Consider the following 17,791-nt stretch of genomic DNA (forward strand, 5'->3'; position numbering starts at 1 on the left):
TCTTCAGTTCCTTGAGCTTAAGAAATGCTGAACGAGTTCGGCCCTTTTGATTTTCCGACTCTAGCTCCTCGCACATTTCATTGTAGTAATTTGCTTTGTCATTCCGTGCTGCCTTTTGGAATCTTCTGTTCAGCCTTTTAGTGTCTTGGATTCTGCTTGTTGTTGTTAAGTGTCATCAAGTCATAGGCGACTCATAGCGACCCTATGAAAGAAAGTCCTCAACACTGGCATGATTTTCATCCTTTCTCCAGGTTCATATGGTTTCTGAAGTCGAGCTATTTTGGAAGTGGTTGCCACTCCTGCTTCCATGCTTGTTTTAATTGGGAAGCTCCACCAAACACTGTCCAGCATGGGTAACCATTAACACATTTGACAGATCAGTGTCTCAGTGTTCAGCTTCACAGCAACCACAAGTTACCTCTGTATGGCAAGTGGACACACCAGGGATATACAACCTAGAAGAATGTTTGAACAAAAACAATGAAAAACAGGCCTGAGGGCCACAGATTAAAAGTCACCACCTTTGGCTTGGTAGCATCACTTTCAGTCAACTAGGCCCACTGAGCTCTCTCTATGCAAATAGTGCATACATACCAAATAATAATCTGATTCGTCCTTAATGATAAGTTGTAAGCTGATTTGCATTCAACTGAAGGTGTGTCCATGTGAAAGTATATAAAAATTAAAATCTCATTAGGATCTTTATTATCAGAGCAAATGTTTCCTGCATGGTAATGTTCCCTCTAGGAGAGATCATTAGGTAGATTTGCATTCATTTAAATGTTCATGTGGGACATTGATTTTTTTGTCTGTGATTACCAGGGTAGTTAACACTTTATACTATTAAAACAGTTAAAAGATGGCAGAGAAGCTATAACTCAGAAGTATGGCAATGGATGGGTAGATAGAAAGGAAAACTCATTACTTAAAAAACCACCTTTATCCACTGTGGGCAAAAAGACTGAAACCAATTACTCCACACAAATTTCTCCCCATGAGTGGTATGCTTGTGATAGAGATTAAAGTATATATGAAGGATCATTTCTACAACAAGTAAAATAAGTAAATGAGATTGCAGAAAAAGGGGACAAGTTCTCTCCATCCATGTTAACATATCCTCTTGTTGTTGTTGTTGCCTGCAACTCATAACAGCCCTAGGTACAACAGTCTTAAACCCTGCTCCATCCCTTGCCAATCTCATTGTCTCTGACACACCTATCACCATTACCCCAGTGACTGAATCAATCCACCTCATAAAGGTTCTTCCTCTTCTGTGTTGTCCTTCCACCTCCACCCTCCAAAGCACAATGTCCCTCTCCAAGGACTGATGCCGCCTTGCAAGAGGTCCAAAATATGTCGGATGAAGGTTCAGGATCTTTGCCTCCAAGGAGCAGCCTGGCTTCAACCTCTCCAGAATGAACTTGTTTGTTCTCATAGCAGTCCATGGTATATTCAATACTCTTCTCCAGCACCACAGTTCAAAGACATCAACTCTTTCTATCATCCCTAGTCCTTGTCCAGCTCTCTGATGCATAGCAAGTGATTACAAAGTCCATGGCCTGTATCAGGTGCACCTTAGTATCCAGAGTGACATTGTTGCTCTTCAATACTTTGGCAAGGTTTCTGAGAGCAGACTTTCCTAATGCAATTTGTCTTTTAATTGTAGCAAGAGTGTTGATTGCAGAGCCAAGCAAACTGAAACTGTCAACAATCTCAGTCTCTTCACCATCCATCATGATGCTGCCAATCAGTCCAGTGGTGAGAATCTTTGTTTTCTTTTTTCCCTATTATTACTAATTTTAATGAAAGTTTATAGAGATTTTGGATTTCCATTCATTAATTGTTGCACTTTTCTCCCTGCCCACCTCTCCTCCCCTCCACCCCAATTCACTCTTCTCTTTGAAAAGTAAAAGAAAAATTATTCCATTGTTATTCAATCCTACCCCCCAACTCCACTCCACTGTGCAGCTTTCACTCTAGACTCCTGTCATGACAAAATACCTAATCATATATCCCTTTCAAACAGTTCTCTCCCTCATCTCTTTCAATGCAGTGTACATAATTTATCCCATCTTTCTCAGCCTCCCCCCAAGCCCTGATGGCAGTCCTGTTTTACAACAGTGACAGTATGCAGTATTTGTCCTTTTGTGACTGAGATATTTCACTCAGCATAATGTCCTTCAGGGTGACCCATTTTTTTTTAATAATTTTAATGAACATTGACAGAGAATTTGGATTTCCATTCATTCCTTGCTGCACTTCTCTACCCTCCCAGGCCTCTTCTCCTGTCCCCCAGTTCGCTCCTCTCTTTCAAAAGTAAAAGAAAAACTCCCTCCCTGGTACACAATCCCCTCACACCCCTCCCACCACCCCAAGTACATTCCACTATGCAACCTTAATTGTGGACTCTTGTGATAACCATAATACCCTATCATGCATCGCTCTTAAATTATTCAGTCCCTCATCTGTTTCAGTGCAATATACACAATTTATCCAGTTTTTCTCAGTCTTACCCCCACCCTGATATCAGTCCCATTTTACAGCAGTGGCACCATGCAATATTTGTCCTTTTGTGACTGAGATATTTCACTCAGCATAATGTCCTCCAGGCTCGCCCATTTTGAATAATATTGAATGAGTTCCTTGTTTTTCAATGCAGCATAGTATTCCATTGTGTGAATATACCACAGCTTCTCTATCCATTCGTTTGTTGATCGGCACTTAGGTTATTGCCAGCTCTTTGCTATTGTGACCAAAGCTGCAATAAACACAGGTGTGCATGTATCTGCTTTGGTGGTGGTTATGGTTTCTTTGGGGTATATTCCCAGTGGTAGAATTTGATGGGTCAAATGATACTTTTATTTGCAACTTTTTAAGAAAACATAATACTGTCTTCCATAATGGTTGTTGCACCATTTTACACTCCCACCAACAGTGAATAATGGTTCCAGTTTCTTCACAACCTCACCAGCATTTGTTGTTTGCTGTTCTGTTAAATTTTGCTATTCTTATTGGGGTGAGATGGTATCTCATAGTTATTTTGATTTGCATCTCTCTTAGAGCTAGGGATTTTGGGAGTAAATCTAACTAGAAGCTCAAAGGATCTATTGAAAGAAAATTACAAAACATTACTACTAGAAACAAAAAGAGACCTTGAGAAATGGAAGAATATTCCTTGCTTATGGGTAGGAAGACTCAATATTGTGAAAATGACAATACTACCAAAGGCAATTTACACATTCAATACAAATACCAATCCTGTTCTTCAACGAGATGGAAAAGGCAATCTCCAATTTCACTTGGAATGCAAAGAGGCCCTGAATAAGCAAAACAAGGTAGGTGGCATCTCACTCCCTGATTTCAAATCCTACTACACTGCTGTGGTGGTCAAGACAGCTTGGTACTGGTACAACGACGGACACATAGATCAATGAAATAGAATTGAGAAACCGGAAATCAGCCCATCTACCTATGGTCAACTGATTTTTGACAAGGAGATGAAATCAGTTAAGTGGGGAAATGACAGCCTTTTAAACAAATAGTGTTGGGAAAACAAACAAACAAACCAAAAAAACCCCAAAAACAAATGGTGTTGGCAAAACTAGAAAACTATCTGCAGAAAACTCAAGCATGATCCTCACCTTGCGTCATATACAAAAACCAACTCAAAGTGGATCATGGACCTAGGACTAAAACCAAGGATTATAAACTTCATTAGAGAAAATCTTGGAAGAACTCTAGAGGTTCTAATCTACAATATCAACAGTCTTGCAAGCATCCTGAAAAATCTACGACCAGGAGAGGATAAAATGGATGAATGAGACATTTTAAGAATCAAATCCCTATTCACATTACAAAACTTCTCCATCAGGGTAAAAAGGGAAGCCACAGACTGGGAAAAATATTTGGTAATGACATGTCAGATAAGGGACTTATATCTAGATCCATAAAATACTTGCGCACCACAACAAAATAAAGGTAAACAATCCAATTGAAAAATGGGCACAGGATATGAACAGACACTTCACCAAAGAAGACATACAGATGGCAAATAAACACAAGGAGAATCTTTGTTTTCTTAATGTTGAGCTTCATTCCATGTTGAAGGCTGCAGTTCTTGACTGTCTGCAGCAAGCACTTCAGGTCCTCCTCAGTTTCAGCAAGCAGGGTTGTGTCATCTTCATAATGCAGATTGTTGATGAGTCTACCTCCAATCCTGAGGCCACACTTCTTCTCATGAAGCCCAACCTCCCGAATAATCTATTTAGCATATAGATTGAAAAGATATGGAGATAGGACACATCCTTGACCCACACCCTTCCCAATTTTGAACCATGCAGTGTTTCCTTGCTCTGTTCTGACAACTGCCTCCTGGTCCAAGTATAGGTTTCACCTAAGCACAATCAAGTGTTCTGGGATTCCCATTCTTCTCGGAGTCAGCCACAGTTTGTCGTGATCCACACAGTCAAATGTCTTTGCATAGTCAATGAAACATAGATTCCTCTGGTCCTCTCTGCTTTCAGCAAAGATGCATCTGACATTAGCCATAATATCCTTATTGCCACGGTCTCTTCTAAATCCAGCCTGCACTTCAGGCAGTTGTTTTTGGATAATCTTTAGCAGTATCTTGTTTTCATGTGATATCAATGATACTGTTTGATAATTTTCACACTCAGTCAGTTGGCCAGGTGGCTGTCCTCCAGATTTCCTGGCACAACTTGGTGAAAACATCCAGGGCAGCATCTGTTTGCTGAAATATGTCGATCGGTATGCCATCAGTTACTGGGACCTTGTTTTTTTGCCAATTCTTTCAGAGCAGCTTGAACTTCTTCCTTCATCACCACAGGCTCTTCCTCATACACTGTTATGAAAATTCTTCTGTGTCCACCAATTCCTTTTGGTACAATGACTCTGTATACTCTTTCCATCTTCTTTTAATGCTTCCTGGATCATTTAATATTCTGCCCAAAGCATCCTTGAATATTGCAACTCGAGGTTTGAATTTATTCTTCAGTTCTTTGAGCTTAAGAAATGCTAAGTGAGTTCGGCCCGTTTGATTTTCTGATTCCAGCTCCTTGCACATTTCATTGTAATACTTTGTCTTCCCATACTGTCCTTTGAAATCATCTGTTCAGCTCCCTAATATCTTGTTTCTTCTCTCTGCTTTGGATTCTCTGAGCTCTAGTGCAATATTTAGAGTTTCTTCTGACATACAACTTGGTCTTTTCTTTCCCCTGTCTTTGTAATGACCTTTTGCATTCTTCCTGGATGATATTCTTGATATTCTCCCACAGTTCATCTGGTCTTTGCTCATTAATGTCCAAGGCCTCAAACCTGTTCCCGAGATGGTTTTGAAATTCAGGTGGGATAGAGTCATGGTCAAATTTTGGGTTCTGTGAACTCGATTTAATTTTCTTCATATTCAGCTTGACCTTGCATATGAGTAATTGGTGGTCTGTTTCTTTCCACAGATATAATCAATTTGATTCCTATGCATACCATCAGGTGAAATCCATGTGTATGGTCTGCATTTATATTTCTTAAAAAATGTATTTGCAATGAAGAAATCGTTGATTGTGCAAAATTCTATCATTCTATCTCTGGCTTCATTTCTGTCACCATGTCCATGTTTTCCAACTGCTAATCCTTCTTCTTGTTTCCCGACGTTTACATTCCAATCACTCATTATTATTGATGTATCTTGACTGCATGTTCGATCAATCTCTGAGTGCAAAAGTTGGTATAAATCTTATATTTTCTCCTCTTTGGCTCTGGTTGTTGGTGCATATATTTGAATAATGGTGATATTCACTGGACTTCCTTGTATGCATAAGGATATTATTCTGTCACTCACAACATTGTATTGCTCTTACAGTGTGATATTTTGTAGCATGACTTGACAGTTCTTATCCAGAGTTGATGTCTAGTTCCATATCCCACCAAGCTGGGCTGGCAAAATGGTGGTTGTTTTAAGACAGAAAGTTTAGTAAAGTTTCATTAAGCAGTAAGAGCTAACTGGTACTGAAAGACATAAATACTCTGGAGAAAAGTAGAGCAGAAAAGAAGAAAGATGTATTTATGTCTCTCAGTAAATGGTAGACAAAGGAAATAGCCAGCAGAAAGACTCCAAGGCCTTTGCAGAAGTAAAAAAGGAGGTCAGAATTCCTGGAATAGTGTAGGTTGTTGTTATATGTTGTCAGGTCAAGTATGACTCATAGCTAGATTTGAACCCTGTCCTATCCTGTGCCATCCTCATCATCTCTAATACTCTTGAACCCATTGTTGCAGTCACCATGTCCATCCATCTCCCTCCACTTTTCCCAGGAATTATTTCCCTTTCCAAGGAACAATCTTTTCCAGCCACATGTACAAAGTATGAGAGATGACATCTCCCCATCCTTGCCTCCAAGGAGCATTCTGGTTGCACTTTCTCCAAGATGTTGTTGTTGTTGTTGTTGTTATGTACCATCGAGTAGCTTGCAACTCATAGCGACCCTATGTACAGCAGCCCTAAACTCTTCTCTGTCCTGTGTCAGTCTCACTGTCTCTAACACACCCATCCCGATTACCCCAGTCACTGAAACAATCCACCTCCTAGAGGGCCTTCCCCTCCTGTGCCTGCCCTCCACACAACATGACCAAAGTATGTCAGACGAAGCCTCAGAATCCTTGCCTCCAAGAAGCAACCCGATTTAACCCTCTCCAGGATGAATCTGTTTGTTTTCTTAGCAGTCCATGGTACCCTCAATACTCTTCTCTAACACCAAAGCTCAAATTCTCTTTCTATCCTCCCTAGTCATTGTCCAACTATCTGATGCATAACAAGTGACTGCAAAGACCACTAGTCTCCAGAGATTCTCCAAGACATACTGTTTCATTCTTTTGGCAGTCCATAGGATAATGCTCTTCTCCAACACCACAACTTAAAGGCATGAATTCTTCTTCTGTCATCCTTATTTAATGTCCAACTCTGAGATGCACAGTGCAGGAGACGAGGCCAAATGTAAAAGGCAGCCAAATAATCTAGAAGTTTTCTATAACGTCTGGGAAGGCAGTTCTATCCCATATAAAAGAATTAGTACTCCATTTTCCATGTCTGATATGTTGTTATGTGATGTTGAGTTGGAATCTACTCATAACTGACCCTCCAGCAAGTTTTCAGAGGCTGTCAATTGCACAGGAAGAGATTAACCATCTGGCTCCCCAGCAGGTGGTGGATTTGAATTGACTGCCTTTGGGTTGGTTGACAGTGCCACTTCTTAGTCATAGACCATCAGAGTTCCCTATATCTGATATGCTATTATTGTGTACTATTGAGTAGGAAACAACCCAAAGCTGACCCTCCAGCAAGTTTTCAGAGACAGCTAATCACACAGAAGGACACTGTTCAGCTTTATCCCTCAGAATAGCTCAAGAATCTGATCCTTTGGATCAGTTGCATAAATCCGTGCCAATAAGCCATCAGAGTCCTCTAGATCTGAACCATGATAATCAATCCAGTGGTAGGAAGCTGAAACAGTTGGTGCCAAAGGAGTCTTTCTCTTGGAAATTGGAAATTTGAATGAAGGGATATGGAGATTGGGAGGTGTTGGCTTCGTAGTCACCTTACTAGCTGAAATCAGGAAACCTAGGACCCAGACTCTGCTTTAGTGACTGAATGTTTGCAACTGACATTTTTCTTGTTATTACGTGGACTTGACAGATGAGCTTATCTTTCTTGTCTGTGGAAAATCCCCGGAATCATTACAGTGAATTTGTTCCAACCTCCAGTGCCTTTTCTTAAATAAGGCAAAGTTAATTTCTTCTGTTCAAATAAAAAATCTTAACTAATATAATTATCTTGTGATTTCACTCTAGTCATTTAATATATACCTTGTCTTCTGAAATAGAGTATTAGTTTCATAGAGACGAATAATTTCTTCGATTTATGTTGCATCCTTCTTCAACCCAGCTATGCTTACAAAGACAAAGCAGTAACAATTGAACAGTCATTCGATGTCTATAATGTAACAAGCACTATTCTAACTGCCTAAGTCAATTATTTTATTTAAGCTTCAAAATAATCCTATGAGTAATTGCTCTGATTAGCTTCATTTTTCACAGATGCAAAAGAGGTCAAGAGGTGACATGTCTGTAAAGGATGGAGTGGGAACTCAAACCCAGGTAGTAGGCACTCTAGTTAACAGTACATTGAGATCTTGTGCATTGAGTTGTTGAAGAGCACAACTTATTCACCAAATCATCCCTTGGGTGATCATCCAGCAGTTTCTAGTCACTCCAGCATCCCTCCTCTATACATAAAAAGGTTTTATTCTAGGATCTTACTACTGCTGACATGTTAGATGCAATGATGTGACAATTTCAGATAACTATTCCTGTGCAGAAAGGGACTCATATATCTAACATCAAGGTCCATCCTAATGAAATGGGTCACAGTTTGCATTGAAATTCTTGTTAGAATGCAAACAAGTTATACAAATGTGGATGATGATGACATGAATTCATGAATGCTTATCAGTGCATCAATACATATCAGGGATGAAAGTATCCTTTCTGTGAGAGTAGAACATATGGCTATTCTATTCACCTTTGCATCTTAACTGTCTCACACTAGTTCTGAAACAAGAAGTTACCGGAAAAAAAATCCTAAATGAATTGAATGAATGAAATAGATTCAGCTTCATGGGTGTTTTTTGTTATGTGCTGTCGAGTCACTTGCGACACATAGTACCCTATGTACAACAGGCCTAAACTCTGCTCTATCCTGTGCCAGTCTCACTGTCTCAAACACACCTACACCCATTACTCCAGTAACTGAAGCAATCTACCTCATAGAGGGTCTTCCTCTCCTGTGCTGTCCCTCCACCCTCCCAAGCATGATGTCTTTCTCCAAGAACTGGTCCCACCTTGCAACATGTCCAAAGTATGTCAGACAAAGCTTCAGAATCTTTGCCTCCAAGGAGTAGCCTGGGTTAAACCTCTCCAGGTTGAACCTGCTCATTTTCTTAGCAGTCTGTGGTATATTCAATACTCTTCTCCAACACCACAGCTCAAAGGCATCAACTCTCCTTCTATTTTCCCTTGTCATTGTCCAACTCTCTGAAGCATAGCAAGTGATTGCAAAGACCATGGCATGTATCAGGGGCACCTTAGTCTCCAGAGTGACATCATTGCTTTTCAGTACTTTGCAGAGGTCCTTAACGGCAGACTTTTAATGCATCTTTTAATTTCCTGGCTGATGGTGCCAAGAGTGTTGACTGTGGAGCCAAACAAACTAAAGCTGTGAACTACCTCAATCTCTTCACCATCCATCCTGATGCTGCTAATTGGCCTACTGTTGAGAATCTTTGTCTTCTTGATATTGAGCCTCAATCCATATTAAAGGTTGCAGTCCTTAACCTTCTGTAGCAAGCGCTTCAGGTCCTCCTCAGTTTCAGGAAGCAGGGTTGTGTCATCTGCATAAAGCAGATTTTTATAAGTCTACCTCCAATCCTGATGCCACACTTCTTCTCATAAAACCCAGCCTCCTGTAGCTTCAGAGGAACTACAAGAAATTTAATATACAGCATAAGCCCCTCTTGATGGATGTATATGAATGTTAGCATGAAAGTCATGATTTTTTTTATTTGTAGGAACTTCTGAATTGTGGACTTGTACATTGACATAGCTAAGATTGCACCTCATGTGAAAGAGCCAGGTTCTTTGTGAAGAATAAGATTTTGTCTAAATTAGTAAGTCAGATAATACTACCAGAGAGGAATGCAGTAGGAGAATTCTGACAGTGAAAGAGCATAATCATGTCCTTTGACCCTTGCTTAAATATGTGTCAAATATCCATTGTATCAGACCTTGTTCATTCTGTCAACTGACTCACCTTTGGGGTTTTAGAGTCAGTAAATTGCACAGTAGGAGAATGATCATCTTTTTCCCTTGGAGCAGCTGATAGATTCAAACTGCCTGTTTTTGGATTGTGTGAACAACTTCTCACTCACTAGACCACTAGAGCTCCATATATCACTGTAGTGAGGTAGAATGTAGAATCCAAAACTGTTTTCAGAAGCTGCCTGGTACAAGAGGAACAATAGACTGGTAGAACACATTGGTAGCTTAACCCCTTGCTGTTGTTGCTGTTAGGTCCATACTGGTTGGTTGTCCGTTCAGGTCTTGTAGCAACTCCATTACAATAGAACAAAACACTGCTTAGTCCTGTTCCATCCTCACATCGTCCCTATGTTTGAGCCAATTGTTGCTGTCATTGTGTCTGTCAGTTCATCTCACTAAATGTCCTTTTTTACTGTCCTTCCACTTTACCAAGAGTGATGTCTTCTCCAAGGACTTCACCTTTCCAGGTAAGATAGTCACATATATGAAATGAAGTCTTGCCACCCTCGTTTCAAAAGAGCTTTGTGGTTGTTTTTCTTCCAAGACAGATTGGTTCATTCTTCTGTGAGTTAACACCTTATTTCCTTCAAAGACATCCATTTTTCTTCATTGTTCCTTAATCATTGTCCAGTGTTTGTGTGCATATTGGTCTATTGAAAACAACTACTTGTGTCAAGTGCACATTAGTTCTCCAAGTGACATCTTTGTTTTCTAACACTTCAAAGGATTTTTCTGTTGCATATTTGTCTAATACATGACTTCCTTTGATTTTTTTTTTTTGCTGCTGTTTCCCTGAGTGCTGTTTTGGGCTGCTGACAGGAATAGAAAACATGTATGCAGAGGTCTTCACAAATAAATGATACATTATGTTCTTTCTTCAATAGCTATCACTGGTAATAGTAGGTCTATTTCCTATTTTCCCCTCCTTGGTTTGTTATATTGTTATAGTTTTAAAAATCTATGTTTTCATAACTATTCTAGGTTAGGCTAAGTTTTAATGAGGAAATAGTGGGCCTCTGAGGGCGGCTGTGGTGGTAGGAGTAGATAACCTACTCCGGATCAAAAGACTCAGAAGAATAATGAACCTCAAGTGGGTGAAATCCACCCCAGTCCACTTGATGATTTTGCTGTGGTGTTTGTTAGTAAGAAATTTGTCTTTGACACATAGAGGAAAGATTTGGAAACATTTTAAGGAACTGTGCATTATGCACTGTGCTGCTAACCAAAGCTTGAATCAACCAGCTTCTCTGTGGAAGAAGTGCAATCTCCTTCCAGAAACAAGGGGGAGGGTTGCCATGAGTTGGAATTGACTCAGTGACTGTGAGTGATTTTTGTTTTTTAAGCTTAATTTAGTCACCTTGGGTCATCTTAGTCCTTTTAGGTGAGTCAAAAGCCTTCAGATTAACAAGATTTTTTTTAAAAAATGACAGCAAATATCTCTCATCTATTCTTCAACAGTATCTTCCAACCACTACCAAAATGCCTAGTACTTGGGCCCAGACTCTCATTAGTTATTGTTAGACTTCTGTACTCCCAACACATTTTCTCTCCCCTCCTCATCTTCTATTTGATTATGTGCTGCCCTGTGACACTGGTGTGCTACTGCATAACGATGATCACATTATTTATATGCAGCACAGCTTCATTGTAATTTTGGTCTCTTGACCTTTTGTTTTATGTTAGGAACTCGTAAGAATGGAATATTTCATGATAAAACACATTTACAGATTTACAGTCATCTTGAGATAGTTTATTAACTAGAATAATTTACTGTCAGAATTACTGATTAACTGGGAAGTTCCAATTTTAAAAAGATCAAGCAACATATCAGATAGAGTTCATATAATTTCCAAGTATTTGTTGGTTTTTTAAAAAATAAATTTTTGTTTTATATTGGCTTGCTTATAAGGTTCATATACATTGTATTTCACACTGGATCTTTCCCATGCCCTTTACTCATCCCTCCCTATACCTATCAAATTGTGCTACCATATGACTGCCCACCTTCATCCCTCTGCTCCCACCCTCCCCTCCTTGGATCTTCATACACATTTTACTAGTTATCTTTCTATTTCTACAATAATGGTCTTTGTATTCATGGGACTGAGTTAGTACACTTAGCATAATGCTCTACTGTCCCTCCAAAGTTAGGCAGTGACTTTTTAAATCCTAATTTGCAAGCATTTCTATGCATGCAGGAGAATCTCTAGTGTACAATACTCATTACTCGTTCTCTTAAGCACAACACTTTGCTTTTCCATATAGAATAGGTTGAATGTCATTTGATCAGGCCTTTTCTCCAAGCAGGTATTATTTAAGATGGTGTGTGTGTACACACGAGTTTGCATTCGCCCATACTCACACACATTCTCTTTCACACAAACAGGTACATACCTGTTTGAAGAATGGTGTGAAGCTTTATCTATTGTCTTTACTAAAACAGTGCTTGGTCATTCAACAAATGTGCACTTTATTTCTTACGAGCCTCATATGTGCCAGATAGTGTTCTTGGCACTGATACAGCAGTGAATACAACAGTCCATGTGTTTGTGGAGTTTGTATGCTAGAAGTGGGAGGCATACATTCACTACCACTGAACTGGAACTGACTCATACATAGATAAACCTCAAGCATGTTTTCAAGGCTGTGAATTGCATTGAAAGAGACTGTTCATCTTTCTTCTGCAGAGCTGCTGGTGGATTTGACCTGCCAGAAAGGAGTGGTGAAGTAAATGATAATAATATATTTAATATTTCAGATGGTGATCAGAATTGTGGGAGAAAGCAAAGTGCTAGGGAATGCTGAGTATGTAGTAGGAGAATAACAATTTTAAATAGGGCGATGAAGACCTTAATGAGAAACGACTTTTGAAGAGAAGCTTAAAGGAGAGATGAGGGTGTAAGCCATGGTGCTATCTGAGCATAGGGAACCAGCTAGTGTGGATGCAGATGAGTATTTGTGTGAGGAAGAATAGCATAGAGGCCCGTATCAGTAAAGTGGAGTAAACTAGGGAGAAAGTGGAAGAAGATGAATTTAGAATGATGGCAGGATGTGGATTATGTAAGGCCTTAAAGACCATTTTCCATTTTATTTTAAAAAATTATAAGGGAGAGGATCCACTCAAGGCTTCCTGCTCAGGAATGTGCACCCCAGCCTTCCACAGCTCTTGGCTCAGGCAGATTGCATATTCTCCTGTGCCCATCTTAGAACGCTTATTCATTGGCTTAATCTCAGCCTCAAAGCCAGAATTTCTATTCCATGTTTCTTTCCTTTTTTCTGAGATCATTTCTGGCCATTAAAAGCTGCCTGTCTGGGCCATTCAAGTCATGGACTACAATATTAATTATATTTTTATAGTGTTTCGGTTATAAAGTTTCATAAAATTTGAATTGGTGTTATGTGCTGTTAAGTCAGATTTAACTCATAATTGACCCTCCAGCTGATTTTCAGAGACTGTACATTGCACTAGAGGAAGTTGCCCATCCTTCTCCTGAGAAGCAGGTGGTGGATTTGAACTGCTTGATCTTGTGTTGGCAGGGAAACTCCTCACCCATTTGAGTACTCTATTCCAAGTCTACTCTTTTCTATCAACTATGTTATTTCTAGGGTATTGTGAAATGAGATCTTTTTCAGGATAGTGTATATCAGAAATCTCTTTTTATTTACAGTTGACAATGATACTTATGGAAATATTTTCCCTGACATAATTTCATTCAGGAACTTGTACCTTCTCTTTGAAATAAGGCTACCAATCATTTATCTCTTCCCCATCACATCCTGCCCAACAAACAAAAACAATCAAACAAAACTAGACAAAAGCAAAGGTGGGCACAGGACTGAAGCAGGGTCAATCAGAATTATCCAAAGGGAAATTCTCTTATATATAAGTCTTTAAGCCTGATACAGTCTTAGACATTATCTCCCTTGTTTTTGTTGTTGTTAGGTGCCATCAAGTCGAGTACAGCCCATAGTGATCCTATGAACAAAAGATCTGAACCATGTCCTGTCCTGCACCATCCTTACACTTTCTGACACATTAGATAGTCACCATGTCAATCTATCTGGTTGAGGGTCTTCCTCTCCTTCGCTGACACTCTACCTTTCCAAGCATCATGTCCTTCTCTAAGCAATAGCCCCTCCTAGCAACATGCTTAAAGTATGTGAAGCAAAGCTTCATCGTCTTTGCCTCCAAAGAACACCCTGGCTGCACCCTCTCCAAGACATATTTGTTTGTTCTTTTGGCAGTCCATGGAACTGTCAGCACTCTTCTCCAATGCCACAGCTCAAAGGCATCATGTGTTTTTTTTTTTTTTCATTGTCCATCTCTCAGCTACATAGCAAGTGGTTGGAAAAACCTTAGTCCTCAAACTAACAACAATACTCAATAATTTGGAGAGGCTCCTGACTGCAGACTTTGCCAGTGCAATATGTCTTCTGATTTCCTGACTTCTCATACCAAGGGTGTTATTTGTGGAACCATACAAGATGAAGCTCATGACAGTCTCAAACTTTTCACCATCCATCTATGATGATACCTATTGGTCCAGTGATTAGAATCTTTGTTTTCTTGACCTCGAGATGCAATCTATATTGTAGGCTGTATTCTTTGATCTTCTGCAACAAGTGCTTCAAGTCCTCCTCACTTTCAGCAAAGTTATGTCATCTGCAGGTTATTGATGAATCTCCCTCTGATCCTAATGCCACATTCTTCTTTATAGAGTCCAGCTTCTCAAAGATTTTGTTCAGCATACAGATTAAATAGGTATGGAAAGATAATTCAACCCTGACAGATGCTCTTCTTAATTTTGAGTAATGTAGTCTTCCCTTGCTCTGTTTGCACAACAGCCTCCAAGTCTAGGTATAGGTTTCACCTGAGGACAATCAAGTGCTCTGGGATTCCCATTCTTATCAATGTTAGCAATAACTTGTTATGATCCACATGGTCAAGTGACTTTGCATAGTCAATAAAATTTGAATAGATAGTCTTCTGGGTATTCTTTAAGCTAGGATCCATCAGACATGAGCAATTATTTCAATAGAAGGCAAATTACTCATTTTCAATGTATTTTCCCCATTCTTGATTCCTAGAAAACCCTTAGTCAATTTCTATAACTCCCTTTAAATCTTATCTTCTGATAAAATGTTTCGTGAGTCCCCCACCCCCAACCCCTCGAGGAAGCCTGTGAGCTCCCCTCTTATCCTCGTAGTACATTATCACTCACTGCCATTGGGTCGGAACTTACAGCTGATCCTTCAGTGGATTATCGAGGTGGTAGATTGCGTGGAAGGTTGTCTATATTTCTCTAGTGGATTTCTAGTGGATTGGAACCTATAGAGAGGCCACCTTTGCGTTAGCAGCACAACTCCTTACCACCAAAGCTCCCTCATAAAACTTTATTGCTGTTGCTACTGTTAGTCAACTGGTGGCTTAGTGGTAAGGAGTTGCTCTTCCACCTTATGCATATCCTAAAGACAGCAGTTACACATGGTTGTTTAACTTTATTTTATTGTCAGCTCCTCCCCTCCTGGCCAGTTGCATCCTTGGTGGAAGTAACTCAGTTTTATTCATTTTTCTAAATCTAACATAATGCTTTGAACATAGGAAGTAACAGTAAATGTGAGTTGAATGAAGATAGGATACCAGTAAGAAAGGGCACATTGTCTTGAATCCACCATTAGAACAACAAAAAGAAATGGAAATAGAAAAAATCTGTTGTTGTGGATAGGTGCCATTGGGTTTGTTCTGACTCAGAGTGAATCTATGATAATAGAACAAAATACTGCCCAGTTCTGAGTTATCCTCACAATAACCTTTCACATATTATGTGATTTTGAGGAACAGACAACCTATATGATTTATTGTAGGTTAGAAGTTTTGTCTAAGAATTTAGCAACTTAAAACATATCAAAGCATTTAGTTAGTATTAAATTTTCAGAAAGAGTGGGGAATACAGACTGGAGCAGGATTTGGAAAAAAAGAACAATTGAAATTGGAAAATAAACACAATTTCAGAGAATTAGAAAGCAGAGTTAGAGAAACTGGAGGGAGATATTATTTAGGAGAGTAGATAAAGATAAAGTAGAAATGTCAAAATAGTTGTGGAAAGATGCAAAGTATAGAGATGGGAGATAGGAATAGATGAGCTTTAATAAATATAAAATTCCACTGTATGTCATAGAGTGTCCTTGGCTACAGACTCATTGAAATAGGTAACTCATGGTCACTGCCTATATTTGAGAACTTCTAAGAAAGCTATTGAGATAATGGTGAGGGAAATGATGAGAAGTGTGTGTGTGTGTGTGTGTGTGTGTGTGTGTGTGTGTGTGTGTTGGAGGGGTGATTTGGGGAATTCTGAATTTTCCAAATAGACTGATTCTTTCTATTCTTTATCAGAGTTGTAGAAAGTGTTGTTGTTATTTGCAGTAGACTTGACTGCCACTCATAGTGACCCTATGGACATCTGAACCATGCCCTATATTGTGTCACCCTCACCCTCTCTGACACATTTGAACCAATTAATGTAGTCACCGTGTCAGCTCATCTTGTTATGAATCTTCCTCTCCTTTCCAAGCATAATGTCCTTCTTCAAGGACTGGTGCATCCTGAAGACATGCCCAAAGTATGTGTGACAAAGTTTCATCATCCTTGCCTCTAAGGAGCACTCTGGTTTCACTTTCTCTAAGACAGATCTGTTTGTTCTCTTGGCAGTCCATGGTATGTTCAATACACTTCTCCAACACCACAACTCAAAGGAATCGACTCTTCTTATTTCATCCATAGTCATTGTCCAACTTTCAGATGTATAAGAACCAATTGAGAAGATCATGGCTTGGACCAGGCCCATCTTAGTCTTTAAACTGAAATAATTGTTTTTCAGCACTCTGGAGACGTCCCTGACAGCAGATTTTCCCACTGCAACGAATCTTTTGATTTCTTGACTGCTAGTACCAAGGGTGTTAATTCTGGACCCAACTAAGATGAAATTGACACTGTCAATCTTTTCTCCATCTATCATGATGTTGCCTATTGGCCCAGTGGGGAGGATTTTTGTCCTCCTGATGTTGAGATTTAATCCATATTAAAGATACTACTACTTGAACTTATGCAGCTATTGCTTCAAATCCTTCTCACTTTCAGCAAGCAAGGTTGTGTCATCTGTATGACACAGGTTGTTGATGAGTCTTCCACTGAACTTGACGCCATACTCTTCTTTATAAAGTCTGGCTTCTCAAATGATTTGTTCAACATATAGATTGAGTAGCTATGGAGAAAGGAAATATCCCTGGTGCAAATCTTTCTTTATTTTGAACAATGTAGTGTTCCCTTGCTTTGTTTGCTCATCTTGGTCTAGGTATAGGTTTCACATGAACATAATTAACTGTTTTGGGATTCCCATTCTTCTCAATGTTAGCCACAATATATTATGAGCCATACAATCGAACTCCTCTGCATATTCGAGAAAATACAAATAGACATCCCTCTGGTACTTTCTGCTTTCAATAAAGATCCATCTGACATTAGCAATGATATCCTATTGCCTTGTCCAAACCCAGCTTAAACTTCTGGCAGTTCTCTGTCAGTGAACTTGTTCTAGCCATTTTTAAATAATCTTCAGCAAGATTTTGCTTATATATTATATTAATGATACTGCTTGATAATGTCCACATTCTGCTATAACACCTTTTTTGGGAAAAGGAAGAAATATGGAACTCTTCTAGTCAGTAGGCCAAATAGCTACCCTACAGATTTCTTTTTTTTAAATTAAATTTTATTAATTTTAATGAACATTTACAGAGATTATGGGTTTCCATTCATTTATTGTTGCACTATTTTCTCTACCCTCCTCCTCAGTTCGTTCCTCTTTTTTTCCCCTCTTGAAAGTCTGTTTTAATTGTCCAATTGCCACAG

Source organism: Elephantulus edwardii, unplaced genomic scaffold (genome assembly GCF_000299155.1).
Source record: "Elephantulus edwardii isolate Elephantulus edwardi_28Jun2011 unplaced genomic scaffold, EleEdw1.0 scaffold00210, whole genome shotgun sequence".
NCBI lineage: Eukaryota > Metazoa > Chordata > Mammalia > Macroscelidea > Macroscelididae > Elephantulus > Elephantulus edwardii.